The sequence below is a fragment of the Kryptolebias marmoratus genome, linkage group LG24 (genome assembly GCF_001649575.2).
Source record: "Kryptolebias marmoratus isolate JLee-2015 linkage group LG24, ASM164957v2, whole genome shotgun sequence".
NCBI lineage: Eukaryota > Metazoa > Chordata > Actinopteri > Cyprinodontiformes > Rivulidae > Kryptolebias > Kryptolebias marmoratus.
The window spans coordinates 1,478,217-1,497,340 of NC_051453.1; positions in this window are offsets into that span (position 1 = coordinate 1,478,217).

Genomic DNA, 19,124 nt, shown 5'->3' on the forward strand with positions numbered 1-19,124 from the left:
AATCTGCAGAGAAATTTGTGCTGTAAAAAACAAATCTAAAACTGACTTTTATATAAATAAACAACAAAACAACAACAAAATAAATAAATAAACAATAGGCTACAATATGCTTGTGGACATTTTTTATCATGTCCAAAAACTCAGAAGACTGATTATTTCTCATGCATCACTGAGCTCCAGGTAACTGGTGAAAAAAATGGAGTTATTTATTTATTTATTTTCAGCATGGAAAATATCCTCCCAGCTGAGCACAGAATAAGTCAAAGCCCCACAAGAAAGATTGGATCCAAATTGCCCCAATCTTGATGTGAGATAACTGATGGAGGCACCTGCAGATGTGTTGCATGACATCTCCAAGCAATCACAGGAGCAGTAATAAAAGGGCCACAGGTTCACTCTTCATTATTTAGGCTTTCAAAATGTTGCCCTTTGGTTTACCTTCCTCCAGAGCAGTCACTCCGTAAAAAAGCAGTAGAGCCCTCCAGAGCCCCTTAATCGGCTGAGGGTGATGTTCAGGTTAATCTGTATTGTTCATGGAGATGTGAGAGGGGGGTGAGGCTCTCCTGATCCCCCTTGTGCGCTGATAGCTGCCTCCTAACAGGCAACAAACATCTTGTGGCACGTCTTGTTTATATGGCCTTGCAGCTGGTCTTTATCTGCTGTGCTTCTGTTATAAACAGTGATGACCTCACTCCAATGCAGAGTTTAATTGCTTGCCCCCTGTGCTCAGCAATAGAGGAGCAGGAAAAGAGAGTTGTGCATTCTCATATGAGGTAAACTCTACATGAAGGCATAGTGAACTGACTGTAGGGCAACAGGAAATCACAATAAAGTCATCAGGTTTCAGCAATAAGATCTTAGCTGGTGGATGGCACAATATACTGAACCATGACATCTTTTAAAAGTTGAAGTTGGATTGTTCCTTAATTAAACAGTTTTATTTTTTTATTCTTCACTGCCACAAAGTGAAACTAATGGAGTCACCTATTTTTACAAAGTTGGTCACAATGGGGGTAATGAGTGTAATCCTAATCCCTGACCGTATTATCATGGTTTTCTTCTTAAAGCTAATATGGTTTGTGAGGGACAGAAACAGAACATCGGATGTCTGTAGGGCTGACCAGCAACTGCAGTTCAGAAACAGCTGCAGCAGAACTCATTGTAAGCTTGTTTGTTGAATGTCACTGGCTTAGTGTGTTCATGTCCCTATGAAAAAATAGTGCATTCAGCTTTGCTTTTATTTTCCATATAGGAACAAAGGTGCTTCTAACAGGTAAAAGAAAATAAGAGATGGTTGAAGATCTCACTGGAATTCTTTAAGCCTCTTTTAATTGTTGATTAAATTGATCAAATGTCATAAAATACACAGTGGTCCATTTGGTTCCCCCCAGGAAGTGTTTTTTAGCAGATCACAAAGGTTTTATATTCTTTCAAATGTGTTTGGTTGTCATGTGGAACATTTGAGACTCTCATTCAAATAAAGCTTGATGACCCTTTGTGCTTGCATTATTACCATATTATCTAATAAAAAATGGTAATTATATCTGTTTCAATAAAGTCACTCACATTATGATATAATGACTAATTAAACCTATTACTTTTTAAATGAATAGCATGCTTCCTATGGGACTCCTCAAAGAGATGGGAGAGTCGATTTGTCTTTAGGACTCCTGCTGCAGTGAATATATTGCTTTTAATTACATTACCACATATGTTCTTGCTCCCCTGTTGGAAAGACCTCTGTGCATTTTTTTACAAACCTACCAATATCACATACAGATCACACACGGTGTTTCTAGCAGCCAAAAGTGTCGCCATTGCATTGAATTGTTTTTGGAAATAAAGTACAGGAAAGTCTATTTGATGTCTATTTTCTGACCTGTACTGGGACTACATTTGTCCACTGAACACAATTAAGCACATTTTAACCCACAGTCAGCCATAATGTTGTGTTTAGAGTATTAGAATGCCATAATAACCTCAAAGAAGTTTAAGCACCATAGCTTGATTGATACCTAAAATGAATTGTGAAATGAACTAGAAATCTGTATGCCAAACAAGTGTACGCACTCTGGTTTATTTATTGCCACTAACATTAAGCAACATTACATGGTTCTATTGTTTTAGGGGCCAGTGAGTGTGAGTGATGGTTTTTACCATCAATGCCACCCACCTGAGTGGATCAAATGATGTCTAGTAAAAAAAAAAAAAAATCATAACAATTTATGAATCTAAAAAAAACAAAACAATAACAACAACAACAAAAACCTTTGCTGATCTAACTTATCCCAATTCTCCAATGTGAAGCTGTGAAGCTCAGAAATAAACAGGTTTAGTTTATGACCATGGAAAAACTATTGGCTGGATGGATGTTTTTGTTTCCCGATAAAAATAGAGTAAAAAGCACTTTGACTTGCCTTGTGCTGAAAAGTGCTATATAAATAAATGTACCTACCTACCTACCTACCTAAAAATGGACATGAGTTCATTAAAGGTCTGTGAAAAAAAGCTAAATAATCATACTGAAATTTGTTTTTCTGGGTTGCTCAAATTGGAAAAACTGGTCCTAAAACAGCATCGTTATGTCACACAGAATGCCTTTTTCATTCAAAACTGTTTATCAGATAATATAAAGAACGTCATAATCGGATAATCCAGCATCTCCACCATTATAATTTAATTTAATATTTTACATACAGAATACATTGAAAAAGTTTATTTGAACAGTCCTGTGTAAACGCAGTGTCTTCTATTTTATAAGGCAAAGTGAGCTTTTATTTATTTATTTTTATTTATGTATTTTTTCAAAACCATGGGATTTTGCTGGATTCTGTTGAAAATATATTCCACCATGTATCAAATCCCATATCCCCATTGATCTTTCTCTCAGCTATAATAGTAAACTTGTTAGTCTTTCTGTCTAGCATGATTTGTTATTCCCACATTTCCTGTGTATCAGAGCACCTTTCTTTTTTTTTCAGTTTGTCTTAGCAGCCTCATCCTTAAGGATGTTGAGTATTGATCTGTTGTCTGATCTTTCATGGAGTGCACTCAGTTCCAGACTGATAGTCTCTGGCTGCATTCCCAGTAACCAAATTACCTAACAGAAAAGGAAAAATAAGTTTCAGTAAATGCTTTATACTACAAGGCTTAATAATTGTTAAATGTTTTACTGACTGGCAAGAGTTAGTGATGACTTCTTTTTTTTTGTTTTTTTTATTTTGTTTTTGTAGCCTAGACCTACAAATCTGAAAACTTTAGACTTAATACTAGTGTTAAATTGTTGCTTCCATGTTACTATGTGAAATCTATTCCTGTATTTTCCATGTTTTAAGATATGAAATGTAAAAGTTTGATCAGAAGAAGAGCAAGTTAGATAATGCTGCAGACAGAGTCAAGTTACAAACTAGGGATGAAGACAGACAAAGATAAGGCCCTCTAACAAAGCTGAAGGTATCCTGTATGCATTCCATGTAGGTATAATAATATATAACAATAAGGTACAGGCAGACAGACAGACTCCTTCTATGAAGATACGTATTTAAATAAAATCATAATTTCAGTCCAGAACAGTCAGTGTAATGGGCTCTTTTTGAAAGATCAGGTACATATAAATTGGACCAGACAGGTGACTCATAAAGGTCACCACAACTGTCATTACACTGCATTTAAGTCACAGGGTTTCACTTAAAGGCCATGTGGTCCTTTTTAACTTGTCAAAATGGAGTATATGAAGGGCACTTGCCTGCACTGACAATCCAGTGTTGTAAAGGATCAGGTGTAGTGATTATAACTCCTGTCTGAATGCTTTATAGAGGTTTTTAATGCACAAAGAGTCATTTTTCAGTGTTTGATGATTCATCCAATTTGTATTAACTGCTGTACTGTCATTAGCTTCGTTCTGAACACATTGAGGAGGAGGACTGAAAAAATGGTGAGCACCTATCATCAAAGCACAAATAATGTCTTTATGGCTTTTATCATTCAGAGCCCAGGCTGTACTTTGTTGAATATTTAGGAATAAAAGAAAAGCACTGTAAAGGCACATTTTTATGTGTCTTAAGTTGTTCATATAAATACAATATATATTTTAAAACATTTATGGATTTGGTTACCTTTCTAATAGATTTAATTTGTAGATTTCTTCATAAAACGCTCAAATTTGAGTAAAGAAACAAACAAAAACATAAATGCATGAACTAAGTAGTTTTTCTCCATCAATTAATTATTGAGACATTTTACTCAAATCTATAAATGCCATAGTTGTTGATTTCCCATCCAGAGAATGAACTGACAAATTAACAACATCTTTATGATATTTGAACCAAAATGTAAAATGCATTAGCCATTTATCCAGTCTGAAGAATGATTGACTGATATTGATAGAAATACTTCTCATTACACAGTGTGCATTTGCAACCAACTTGAAATATATGTATACTAATAAAACCTGAATCAAAGTATCTGTAAAGTCTCTAATATGTCTGTGACTACCACTGATCAGCCATAGCATTCATTAAAACGCTATGGGCATAAGTGTTTTAAAATGCTTTTGCAAAGTATCTGCTTTAACTAAATGCATAACATGGTCAAGAATGTTGGTATCTAGGAGGGATTTTGTTCATGTTTCTGCAGAGTTCATAGCTGACCCAAAGCCACCTACTGCGTGTCCAAAAAGTACTATGTGTTGTTTTGGGTTAATTTAAATAGATATATATGTTGTGCATTTAAGTTGTCTGATGAAAAAATGCACAAAGACAAGAAGCTAAAATCTGCTGTGAAGATACCAGATAAACTCCACAGATTTTAATGAAGAACTGGGATCAGTACCAGTGTCTGGATCCCTGTACATTGTATACCTTGTTTAGTTACAATGTTCACAGTTTTTATTATTAATACATTTCAACTTGTAATTGCTGGGTTTAATTAACAGCCCTGTGTAGGGCTAAACTTTGTATCTCTGCAAAAGTCTGACAATGCATTTTATTTTATGCGAACCAATTAAATAACTTCCAAGTACATTCAGCTTTGAGTTTATTTTAAGAAGTCAAAGTCACCAGTGGCTTAATTTGCTAAGCTGTAAGTAAAGAATTGTTATAGGAGTTGAGCTTGTTAAACTTTTTTTCTTTTTTATTATGTACGTTTACAATGTGGAGAACAGTTTCTTGACAATTTCTTGAGGCAATGTTCAAAGACAGACTCTCACAATGTGTTCAGAAAACTTCATCTTAAATTTATCTGAAGGGTCCAATGTAGACATTCTTAAAATGCTCTGTGGGTTCTGTGAGGAACAAAACTCGTGTTTGTCAGGTTGGCAGGAGAGAGGCGAACCCACAGCACAGACTCATCTTCAGAAAAGATACTAATTTATTCAAATAAAATGATAACCAAAAACAAAAGCTGACGAGGGAGCAAAACTAAACATAACAAAATCAGGAGGCAAGACGTGAAGCGACAAGTGGAGAGGATGATCAGGTTTTAAGCACAGGAGGTAATTAGGGGAAGTGGGCACAGGTGAGATGATTACAAAGCTAGGAGCAGGTGTAGATGGGCGTGACAGGCAAACGAGAGACTGAGGAGAAGTGAATGATGGCAGAGAGAAGACAAAACATGAAGACAACAAAAGAAACAATGAACCGAATACAAAAACACAAAGAAAACCCAAACCCTGACAGTGTTGTACATGAACAAAAACCAAAATGCTTTAAACTAAATGCACCTAATTCAGTGGCATCAATGTCACATCGAGCATATATGTTGAGCAAGGTTGATGCATGCTGTTCATGTGTTGATAATATTATACCAGCAAATATCACAAAAAGTTAAACTTTGTGCTTAATTATCCTATCTGAATGTCTGAATGCTGTGATTCAGTGGTGCTCCATAGTTTGTTCTCTTTTGTGGACTGTTTTTTTTTCTTTTCTTATAATTAAAATCACAGTACTGAATGCAATCCATATTCTTAAAAAAATAAAACTGCTGCTAAACAACAATACACATTTTTATTGTTTATTTTATGCTGTATAATGCTTCCCTGTTGGATGATCATAGAGCTTTGTAAGTATGGTACATTGCTAATTATATTACAAGTGTCTGTTGCAATGAATTGGAATTTTTCCCAGTTACTTGATGAGCATGCAGCTCCATTAAATGGGATTCTACGACATCATAGAAAGGAACAAAATGCAAGTAACATGCGGATCAGTCTCCCTCTATGACACCTGTTTTGCATAATTAGCTGTTGGTACCTCATTAACGGATATGTAAAGAGCCAGTCTCTTAACATCTAAATGCATGAGACTCCTACAATCAAGGTCAGTTCCAAAATTAGTTTAATGCATTACTGCCAGAGACATGACAGATACTAGGACGTCAGGTAATTGCTTCTTGGAAAAATGGAAGAGTTCTGTGAAGTTAGTCATCCGCATGGATGAATATTATAAATTGCAAAGAGGAACAAATTAACTGGGTTGATATATTATATCTCAGGAAGTGTGGGCTTCTGTCAGAGCACCACACTGTTTTGGTTCATGTTTAGTGAATCTGAGTCCATTCAAGCTCTGAAGATCAGTCAGGTTGACAGCTGGAACAAAAATTTAACGTACAGAGATGACACTCCAAAATGACAGATGATGGTCAAAACGTCAAGCTTGAAAACCAGACACTGTCCATCAAAGGATTTACTATTTAAAAATAGGATATTGTTTATTTCAATTTTAAATAAATATACATTTCTGGAATTCTAAGTAAGGAAACTGAGAAGAAGCAACTATTCTCTGTTTAACTATTCAAACTATTTTTCTTTTTTGAAACTAAGGTAATCCTGTGTTACACACACAAATCAAGTGCTGTGATTGGTTGTTGAAATGAGAAATATGTTAACTTTTATACCAGTTTGTATGGAGGTATGCTTGGTAATAGATCTACATCTACTCAAAAGAAGCGTTGCTAAATTTTCAGTGTTAAAAAGACTTCTTATGTTTCTATGTGCTTGTTTTTTACTTTTTCTTTTTTCCAATGTTGACCTTTTGAACATTTTGTAGCTTTTGGGCAAACATATTTCTGTCCTAAATAACTTCAAAGCAATCAAAAGACAACACAAGAAACTTATTTATAATTTAAGGAATAACTTTTAGTTAGTCTGTTTATGCTATCTCATTTGTTTTAAAATGTTTATGGGATGGATTAGGGTGACAGAGCTTTATGTCCTTTTGTTGGTGAGGGTTAATAATTTTCTAATATCTTCATGGCTCAGGTTAAACTGTTAAATCTTAGCAGTTTGTCTAAATCTGGTAAGTATGGGTCAGACGTTTATTTCTCCTTCATGTTAGCTGGTGGGAAGTTGAAAACAGAAGACATACATGTCTGTAGGAAGAGAGGTTAAATGGGAACTTGTTCAGCGGTCAGACAGATACAGCTTCAGGTTACTTGGAGAAATATCTGAGCGGTATATACAAACACCGACTGCTTTGATTCAAACCTGACCTGATCACTTACTAACATCACTCCTTGTTAGAAATTTACAGGCAGAAGCAAAAACTGCCATTTTTATTTGTTTTTCTAATATAAATTTTAATATACCAACATGCATTTACTATCATCTTTTTCAGTTGTCCTACTACTCTGTGCATCAACAATAACATGATGTTGAGCAAAATGAAAATACAGAGTAATAATTTGAATAAAACCTAGATGAGATACAAACATGCTGTGTTACTGAAAACAAATCTATCAAGATCCAAAGTCAAGAAAAGTAGCTCTGTCCTCCTGTATCTAACAATGTTTCTTTTTTTGATTCAGAAAAAAGGAGGGGGACAATAAAAGTGTTCACAAGGTGAAAAGGCTCCTTTTTAACTCTGTAACTCTAGCTCCTATTTGTAAAGTCAATGGAATTTGTCTGCAGACTGGAGCTTCTGACAGTGATGCCAGTCAGAGTCCACACTGAGACAGCAGTTTCATATAAGTGCTGGTTGAATGCACAGTAAAGATAAAAGTGGCAGAAATGTGAGCTTTGTTTGCACCTCACTGCACAGCTCACAGATCACACTCATTCAGGCACAGCATATAGCTGGTGTAAACTGAGTCAGCTTTAGTCAATCAAAATAAAAAGTATTTGTGTCTAATGTGAGCAAACCATCAGGGTCATTTTATATAAACAACTGAGAAAAAACAACACGAGTAAAAATCAAACAAGCATCCAAAAAAAACAAGCTTTATTTCATTTAAAAGTTGTTACAGTGTTTATATACTCTGTATGAAGGACTTTTATATAATTTTAAATAAACCTCATCATTTCAGGTGGTGCAAACAGCAGGTCAAAAAGAGCTGATGAGCAAAAGGTGTCCTCAGTGTGATTATTCAGACTTAAAAATTAGGTTTTAGCCTCTCTTTCAGATTTTGCAGCATCATTAGCAATGACGTCAGGAGTAGTGACCAACAATTTGTTCTGGGATAAAATATGAGACACCAGGGAAACAAGGTATTCTCTAATATCTGTCCCTGTTGAGAAGAAGAGAACATCCTTGTTTTTTAGGCTTTTTTTTTTTTTGATAGATTAAAGCAACTTTGATTAATTGGTCTCTCTGATGCTGCTTTTAATGAACAGTGAGGTCAGACCGTTGAGGGCAAATTAGCTTGATCCTCTTTTTGCAGAACAGAATTAATGAAACCCCTTCGGATTAAGCTTAAGTGTGCCGTGCACTTTGTTCATGTGCAGTTCGATGATTTTGCATTTTTACAAATTGTTCTGATATTTGCTTGAACCAAGGTAAATGTTTCAGCAGTTTGACTTATACAACAGTAAAACTACCAGTAATGGGTCTATCAGGCTCTGTCATTGTTACATCTTTAACATCATGCCATAAACTCTGACAGTAATTACAGCATTATCTCTATACACTACATGCATCAGTCCACAGAGTTACACTGTGAGTTATAGCACACATTTTTATTATTTTTATTTTTACATCAGTTGAGACATAGCACTGTGAAATTCGCCCTTTAACTTTCAACGCTGAGTAGTTTCACCTTCTGACAATAAAAGGAAGTGAGAAACTGATGCAAGACTTAAAGAACAATATGTTTTCACACCATAAGTCTTCCAAGAACTGTGTGACTGCAGCTGGTAACTGCTCAGAGCAAAGCACAGCATCAGTCCACGAGCTGTTCACTTTTTAAAGCTCACAGAAATCTACAGAGGAGGAGATGTGATGCAGAAGACAGTGACATTCACTAAATTGGGATCATGGGAACCAGAGTCAGTTCCACGCAAGACAGTGACTTTTCTTCACTGCTCTTGTAGAAAGCCTGGTTAAAACTGTCACAGAATGGTAATGTTTTATTTTAGAATGACACAAATGCTATATCATTACATAGTTTCCCATTCATTTTAAATAACAAAACAATCATTTTAAAATGCATGTGTGCAATGAGTGCTTTATTTTAATTATTATTTTATGCCTGTTATTATCACTCTTAATAAATTTGCTGTTCATAATCAACCAATTATAAATCAACACACTGCAGGCAATACACAAAACCTTGACTGCACTGAGGTTTGTAAAATGAGATTTTTACAATTTGAATCAAATCATAATAACATATTTTAAATATGAAAAAGCCTGAGAGAAAATGCTGCATATCCAACACTTCTGCCTCAAACAATAGTCATGTGAAGATGTGTTTGTGGTATTGACTGAATTAGCAGGGAAGAAAATAATAAATAAATAGACAGAAAAATAAATAAATAAAAATAACTATGAGTGTGCAATCATCTTGTTGATTCATTTTCTTATTAAATCAGCATATGAAGCAGATGCACTCAATGAGACTAAAAAACATGCAGATTATAATTTTACAAAGTGCAAAAATGTCCTTTAAACCTTCTGAGTAAAGAGTTGTGCAAAAATCAGAAGGAGCAACAATTTCTATTGCAGCTGAAATAAAACGCTAATGTGTGTGTGTTGATGTTGTTTGTGTTTGTTTGTTTTTGTTTTATTTTAGTGAGCATTTTTAAAAAGTGAAAGAGACAACTACATTTAGAAAACCCTGTTAAGGATTTTCTTATTGAAGAATAAACAATATTTCAGCTCCTGTCAGAATGAGGGGTTACAGTCTGTGTAAAAATCTGTTTCAAAAATTAGTTTAATGCTTTACTGGCCAAGGTTGTTTTTAACTTTCTTTTACATAATATCATCGAACATTACTTATGTGCAAATGATGTTGGAGCAGGCAGTTGTTGTTCTGTACCTTCATGCAGGTTCTGATCTGAATGTGTCACTGTAAAATGTTCACATGAGTGTATTTTCTTTCACTAACGCACAGACAGATGATGTCGTCTAACACATTTCAGAGATAAATCTGCACGTTCTTTTGCACAAATAATGAAAGCATGAAGCTCAAAATTTGCTTGCCATCTCGTATTAGGTATATACTTGAATTATGTTGAAAGAGAAGTATTTGCCAGTACCATAAAATTAACAAAATAAATGAATAAATAAATCTGGCAGCTGATACAAATGTATACACTGGCAGCAGTGTGTAACCATGTGAGAAGAAAAAGAAACACTAATCTTGTGTCATAGTCAAACTGAGTGTGCAGAGTTCCAGAAATTACTCTTAGAAGTGTCTCTTCCTATGTGGGTGGAGGTGCAGAAAAAAGGTTAAACCATGTTTTTTTGTGTGTTTTCTTGCAGACTTTGGATCTGACTCATAAGTTTTGTTCTATTGTATTCTGAAGACAGATTTGTTTCCTTCAGGACATTGTAATCTGACAAACAAATTTAGGAAGAAATAATAAATTAGCTTTGCTGTTACTGGTAGACCTTACCTTACCTGCTAACCCCAACCCCACAACCAGAGTCAGCTCTACAGGTAACTACTTTGTGACACCCAGCTGTTTTACTCTACAGAGAATATAAGGAAGCTCTCTTTAAGTCAAACAAGCAGATGCAGTCCTACAAGTACCTGACTATATTTACCTAGCTTTATCGTGTATCGTCTTACACACACACACACACATATATATTTTTACACTGAGGGTTGTCATGTGGTGTATGTACATACTACCCATAAACCTTGAGGGTTTATATATATATATATATATATATATATATATATATATATATATATAGTTGTATTTCAAGGGAAAACTTTGCCATTAACTTTTGTTTGATAGCATATAAACATGGCACACAGGCAGCAGAGTGCTTGTTTTCAGAAATGCCTGGCTGAGTGTTGCTGCATCTGCTGCCAAGTGAGGTAGGTTACATGGCTGGGAGCAGCATACCCTCAGCCATGGATGGCAGCCTGCAAAGACAAGTATCTGGTGCCAGGGTTTGGGGTATGTAAAGGGAGGCAAATGCTGCCATTGCACCTTTCTTCATCAGCTGAGTGTGATCAGCTGCTCTCACTATCTCTGTCATTTCTCCATTTGAATTGGACACTGGCTCCAAGCACCTTTCAGCTGCTTTCTCTTCATCAAACTGATACACTCTCTTACTAGGAATATAAACACTCTGACTCACTAACACACACAAATTTTCAGCCTTCAATACATCCCATGCTGTCCAGACAAATAAACAGTTGGAGCCAGAGGCTTGCAGCCCATCTGGTCAGCCATATCCATTGAGTTCTAGTGTGCAAAAAAAGCCATTTAATCCCCATCCTAATGAAGAACTACAGGGTTAGATAGTTTCCTCCACTCACAGTCAAGGACGGTGAATACAATTGTGCTTCGTGGCTCCCAAGGTCACCGAAGTCTAGCTCCATTCCCCTCATTCTGCATTTCTTATTCTCAGTCATCCCTTCTTTGTCTCACACTGACCTGCACACCTTTTGCTTTTCTCTCTTTCAGTTCAAAAAGGAGTAAAAAAGAAAAAAAAAAAAACTTTTAAAGCTTTCTTCATACTTAAAACCATAATGGAGGTCCACTTTGCAGCTATGCACTCAAATTCGCAGTGATTAGAAAGTGGCTACCCTCCTACACCTGTCAGGCCTGGGGCAGAACCTGGGGATTGTGTAAAATACTGGAACAATTTGCCGAGTCTACTTTGTACATTTTGTGGTATTTGTTGGAGTTGATTTTGCTCAAACTAGAAGTTGGTGTTGCTGCTGCTTTTCACTGGCCTAGTTATGCTCATTTGGATAAACAGATAAAGTCATACTGCCAAAATAGTAAGGATTTTTTTTTTTACTGCAGAATGTGTGAGGCAAATAATTTTTGCTTTCCTGCTCGTGCACGGTGTGCTGCTAAAGAACTTCGTTTGGCTTACTTACAAGTTTCTTAAAAAATGAAAAAAATAAGCAACTATTTTTTTTGTATAATTATGCCTCTCTTTTGTTTACATGTCGTTTTACAGAAACAGCTTTAGGAAGCACTTTATTTTGCCACAATACTCCACGAGCAAGGACTTTATCCCAGAGAGCTGTACTTTTGCCATTGTTTCCAGTAGCTGACCAATGAGCAGCTCCACTGGAGCAGTAGGAAGTTAATTGGTTGGCTCAAGGGCATTTTGATCTTAGCTGTCATAACAGTGCAGACAGGTACCTTTCTCTTTGCCTAATCAAATTTTAGAGCAGGCCTCAGAGTGTGAAAATGTGACCTTCCAACTTAGAACCAATTTATCTCTAACTCACAAGTTGTAAATTCAACATATCAGAAGCAAGTAAAAAACATGGCTGAGAAAGTAGCACCAGTTCCAGGTAAATGTAAATATATTGTCCTGTCCAAATGTTGAGCTACGCAATATAGTTAACTTGTTTTAGAGAGAGACTAACTCATATAAAGGTCAAACATTTGATTAAAATAAGTAGGTGTACTAATAATTTATGTGTTTTTTTTGTTTTCTTGAAAAATACGATTTGGAAGCATCTCTCAGCATTTCAGCATTAAAAGTGGAAGACGCCGTCTGTAGTGTTCCGTTTGGTAAATGTTGGGAGTCTGCTAAGACTAAAACTTGGAAATACATATAGATAAAAACATTTTTTTTTCTTTTTAATTATTACTTTTGTCGAGGAGGTTATGTCTTTGGTTGTGTGTTTGTCTCTCTGGCTGTTTGCAAGATTATTTATAAACTAACAAACATATTTTGAGGAAATTTTCAGGAAATTGTGGTGATCCGGATCAAGATCCAGATCAGACTGTTTTTAATGGGGCTGGCTCTCCAAGTGCTTTAATCTAAAATATAGAAAAATAACCTTTAAAATTTTGAACATAAATGTTTTTCAAGGTATTACCAGTCACCAAAAATAATGCAAATTAAAATTTTGAAACTGATATTTTGATGAGTAGGGCGACCCACTTATCATAAAATGGATGAATGAAAATACTATAGTTTAAAAAGCCTTCAAAGAATCATTCAATTTCAAAAAAGATTATTGAAGCATCCAAGAAGCGAGCATGATGGACAAAAGAACAAATCAAACAATTTAACCTTTTTGTACTTAAATTTCCGACCACAAAACACATGCTTGACATTGACTTTAAAACCCACCTCTAAAGCTTTTGGCTCCAAGGCTGTCACCTATTCAGGTGGCTTTCGGATCCAGATAACTAGACCTGTGAGTGGAGTGTGGGCCCTACTCTAGCTTACTGTGGTGTGAAATTGCATACACAACCTTGAAATGATTCTCACAATGGCAGATGGTCTTAGCAATAGAGAAAAATACGTTTTACTTGCTTGCCTGGTAAAGAAATGTTACACAAAATGAAACCTTGATTAGAAAAGGACACCGGAGAAGTTATGTCATCGGATAGAAGAGATTAGCCTTTTCAGGTTTTTTTTACTGAAAACAAATACATGCGATTTTGAAAGAAAGTGTTCAAACTATTGTATAGATCAAAGCAAATAAAAGGAAAAGAGAAGGCAGCTCTAGTGTCAATAATAGGGTTATAAGACTTTTGAGATTGTGTGCATAAAACTTAGGGGCTTGAATATTTTCTGATGCAAATGCAGAGAAATTACATTACATGAAACGTTTTGGCTTCCCCATTAAAAGTCACTGCACTTAAAAAAAGGGAATCAGCTAAGTACCTAGAAAAGATGCTGAATCATAAAGAGCTGTATGAGTGTACTGCTGCTTTAAAACCCTACTGTTTGGAAGCTCTGGCAATGATTTATAAGGCAAATTCAGATGGAACCATTTTCCCATTAGGGGGAAAAACATTGAACCAGCCTTTTCTCTTACAGACCAGTGAACTAAATGCTCAGTGATTGATGCTGATGTGCTTACCACACATTCTTGATCTAAATTGCAGATGATGTCAGAGCTCACCCATATGCCATCCCTTCACTCTTATATATTCAATCAACATGGTTCAATAATGAATTACTATTAGGGGGTTAATACATCCAAATTGCTTATACTTGTTGATTTAATGTCATTTGCTATTTAATTACTGCATAGATTCAGTGTGGATAGACTTAAAATGGACATGAGTTAACTGTTGCTTTACAATCTCCCTTCCTTGTGTGTGTGTGTGTGTGTGTGCTCTTTACTATTCATTCCCTATCAGTTAGACTTTTGAAGTGTTTCGTATTGAAGGTTCATACAGCATGTGACCTTTTTAAGTTATTAGTTCATTCCAAAAGTACCTGACAATGGCTACCCAGGTAAACATGTTCAATTCTGAGATGTAAACAGGACTTCAACAATCATACCTGTCTTCTTCTGATGCAGAAACAATCTGAATTCATGTGGAGTCCAGTTTTTAGAAAGCAGCAGCACTTCTTCAACAAAACAGAAATGTCCAACCATGACCCACAGGGATGATTTACAGGGCTATCTACAACCTCCCCATTGGTGTCTAAATGTCAGGTTTGTTGTAATAAACCGTTAAACAATTTCAGAAGTTTTCCCAAGTGTTGACACTATTCCTTTCTTGGTTGTCTTTTTACCAGCAGCTTCTGCAAAAACAAACAAACAAAAAAGCAAAATAATTCTTAAGATGGAAGATGATGTTTTCTGTCTCATTTTGACTATTTTATATTTTAAAAAGTTTATATTTGAGGTGTTATTTTATTCCAGCATAGCATTTCAACACATTGTGTGCCACTGCAGTCTTCATTCATTATGGAGGAGGTTGTTGATTTTCTCCTTATTGAGTTTAGATTACAAAAAGTATAAACAATTGAAATGGTTGCTGGGGCAACTCTTGGTATTTAAAAAAAATCCATCACATTTTCTACTTTTGGATGCAATATACTGCCTCCTGCGTTACTTTTACTTATAAATGTTCACTAAAGCTCCCTCCAGTATGTTTGGTTGTGTGTATGTCTGTGTGTAAGTGATCTTTGGACAGGTTAGATTATTAGCAAAGAAGGAAAAAAAAAAAAAGTAAAGCTTGGAAAAGAGCCTCCACAAAGCTCTATTTATAGTAGACCTGGTCCAGAGGATGTAGCCCCCAGGGAGAACAAAAACAAAGTCGTAGATCAGCCTGGGGAGAAGTAATTAGGGCAGATATTTGAACTGAATAATGCAGGCTTGCTGAAATATTGAAACCACCTAAAGTTTATTAATTAAGTGCTAATTTGGTGAATATGCTTGTTTCATGTCTCCCTTATTCCATGCCATCTAATTTATTCCGAAACACGAAGGCATACGGGACAGATAACACTTTGCTGTACATGTCATCAGTACTCTTGTTAAGAGATGATTAAAGGCATGCCCCACCTTAGTACTTGTGAGTCAGCAATCTGCTATTACAGTTGATATGGTTCTGTAAGACCCACCACAGTGAGTCAGTCACACTACAGCAGTCTAACAAGGTCACTTTGAAGTCTCAGCAGTGCAAAGTCAGTGAAGATTTGTTAGGAGACTTTTAAAAAGGAGATTCAATTGCATATGGCCAGTCAGGCATGTGTGCACACAAAGACTCGCTCAGGTATGTGTCACATGTACTTCAGTGGATGTTCTAGGAACACAAGGGTCAGACAAATTGCTGCACTTCAATATTGTTTGATAAATAAAGTACCATGCTTAATTTACTCATTTTGTTGAACACGACAAGTCCAAGGTTACAGCTGAAACATACCTTCTGACTCTAATCCGTTCTTCATTTTATTCTTGTCTTTTTATTTCTTATCTATCTCCCTCTTGCCTCTTTTCTCTTCTTCTTCCTCATTTCACTCTCACTCTCTCCATCTCCTCTCCACAGTCTTTCTTTTCTTCCTTTGTTCATGCTGCTTGAGTTTCACAGATGGAGTGACTTGAGGCGATTGCAGTTATGCAAAACACAGTTCAAATGAATGCAGGGCTCCCACAAGGAAAATAGCATAAAAAGCATGCACACAAACACAGCTAACTCTTGCATGCCATTAAAATTTTGTACCAAAGGCAGTGAAGCACATTTAGGAATTCATTATTGTAAACACTTTTTTTGTGCTCTGATAGGTATTGTTTTAAAAAAAAATACAGCCAAAATGTACACAGTCATAGAATTACGGAGATAAAAAAACATTTTAAAAGACACAAGTTACAGACTTATGACCATTGTGTAAACTGATTATTCTGTTGGCAAAGTTCACCAGATCTCATGCAAATCTGAATATGATATAATAGGTTGATGCTGATGACAAATGCTAAATTAAAATTTCAGTGCATTTGTTTTTAAAGATAAATTTTCCATTTTTATTAATACGTAAACCCTGATGTTTCCCTTTGTTTTTTTAACTTTTACATAGGCATGACTATCAATCTGATGCAAATGTAAAGCAGTATAAAATATTAATAAAAACACAAACAAACAAAACTTTTCATAGCAGTTTAATAACACATTTATTGCTTTAATTTCCTTATGGTTCCATCAACCAATTACTTTGCCTGCTTTTGCTTAATAAATTCTGTTTTATACTACCTGTTTTACATGGACTAATTCTCGTAAAGTCTTTAGTGTTAACAACCATGTGAACCATTTCTATGTGAACAGCCATCAAATATATGTAACAAAGAAACAAAGATATAAAGAGTCATACATATTATTTGCATGAATAATACTGAACCACAATTATTATTAGTTTTTTTAAGGCACTGAATGGTTGAACGATGGTACTTTACATGTGTTGATCATAAAAATATAAGAGTTGCTGTAACAAACCCAAACAGAAAGAGAACCAGCTTCATGATACTGAAAATCTCAAATTGAGCTAAACTTGTTAGGCCATTAATCTTGCTTCACCCAGGCTCCTGCTTTCATTCAATCAACAAGAAGGGCACTTGCAACCCAAAGTAGACATTTAATCAAAAAATTAAATTGATAACAATAATTATCAAAAGTTTAATTGAAGTTGAGTGAATTAAAAGAAAATGACTTTTTAGAAGAAAATAAATCAACTAGTGAATGCAGAGTTGAGTTACATGATATTTTAATACCCATAGAACAAAATTTGCATGTTTGGGATCAGCACACTTCACGAAAACATGGAAACCCTCTGTGGTGCATTCAATGGCATCACAAGTAATTTCAGGACTGGCTGGAATTAGATGCTGAAACTACATCCCAACTGGAAAATAAATGCAGCTACCTAATTCCACCTCAGGTGATGATATTGACCAGAACAACTGATTCTTTACCTCACAAAAATATAATGTCTTACATAAAGATTAAGCACAAAGAAGTTGTTGAAAAAAGAATTTTCTGAAAATGGTACACAATACTAGAGCAGCTCCTTCTAGTACAGTACACTTTGCACAGTGTACAATAAATAAAATAATCATATATATGTCAGCAGTTTTCTGACATGAGAATCATTTTCAGCAGCAGCATGTCCTAAAGGGGTCTAATTTGAATAATGCTTAGTCAGTGATTGCTGTCTCTTTATTGTCAGGCTTTTATGTTGTGAGATTGGCTTGGTCTTGACGACTGTACATCGCTTAACATTAGCCACGAGGCACAGGGTCAATCAATAGAGTCAGCCCTGTCCTTTAGGAAAATGCAGATATGTTGAGAATCAATATTTCTGTGTCATTACTTCTAACTTCAATCAGGGTGGTAAGATATGATGCTGTGAGAATAAAAATTGTTCTGTAGAACTGATCTCATTAGGGCTGTTGTGTTTAATATGTTTCATACTTTCACCCAGTTTCCTGCAAACTATAGTTTTTGAAAAGTTTTTTTTTTTCTTCTATTTATGTCAAAAGAGAAAAGCATACATTCAAAGTACCATTTTTGTATAACAATGATCAATTTATTGTTAACATTTCTTTTTTGGAAATAGCACATAGCTTTCTTTTTCTTTCAACAGTCTTGCAGTGTATTTTATTAGAATTTTGAAAAGTCAACCTTGCTTGAACTGCCCATTAGTTGGTTGCTGAGAAAGAGCTTGTCCTTTCTTTAGAGATCACCTGTCAAAGGCAGCTGGCTATCAGTGTGCTACTCAAAATGTCTCACTTTTAAAGCATGAGACTGAACTTGTTTCTCTGTCAGAACTGAGCTTGCACTCCTGTCGAAATCTGTCTGAGTCTGAATCCAATTTTTGATCTCAGTCTGGTCCTTTTCGTCAGAGCCTGAAATGAGCCTCAACCTCGATCTTGAGTTAGGATCTGACCTTTTTGTCTGCCTTGTCTATCATTTTTTCAGTGGCAGACCAATGATGACCAACAGGACACAACAATGAAATCAGCGTGTGGGATTTCCACACAAATATTAATGCACTGAATGGTTTATTTCTGTATTAGATTTTGAATAAATTAGGAACATATACATTATATATTTGTCTTGAAATTCAGGTGTAGAACCAAGAAATTCAAGTAAAGACAATACCAGGATTACTCATGAAAACTGTAGTTGGGGTTTCTTAATCTAGATTTTTTGAAGTCTACAACCCTTGACCTCAAAGGGCTACTCTAGAAATAAGACCATATGGGCATCTGGGCAAATTTTGATTTCAAATGTAGCCTACAATTTTTGAACTGCCTAAGCATTCAGTTCTGACATGAAAAAGACATGTGGTGAGACTGTAATTCCTGAGCAACCTGCCACACACCTCATGGTTTTCTCCTCTGTTGTAATTTCAGATCACTCAGGTTGGAGAAGAGTTGGCAGGAAAAGGCCAACACCCCAGACATGTCTCTACTGAACAGAAACAGGATAATCCTCACTGTTGAACTGAGCCAGCTCCAGAATT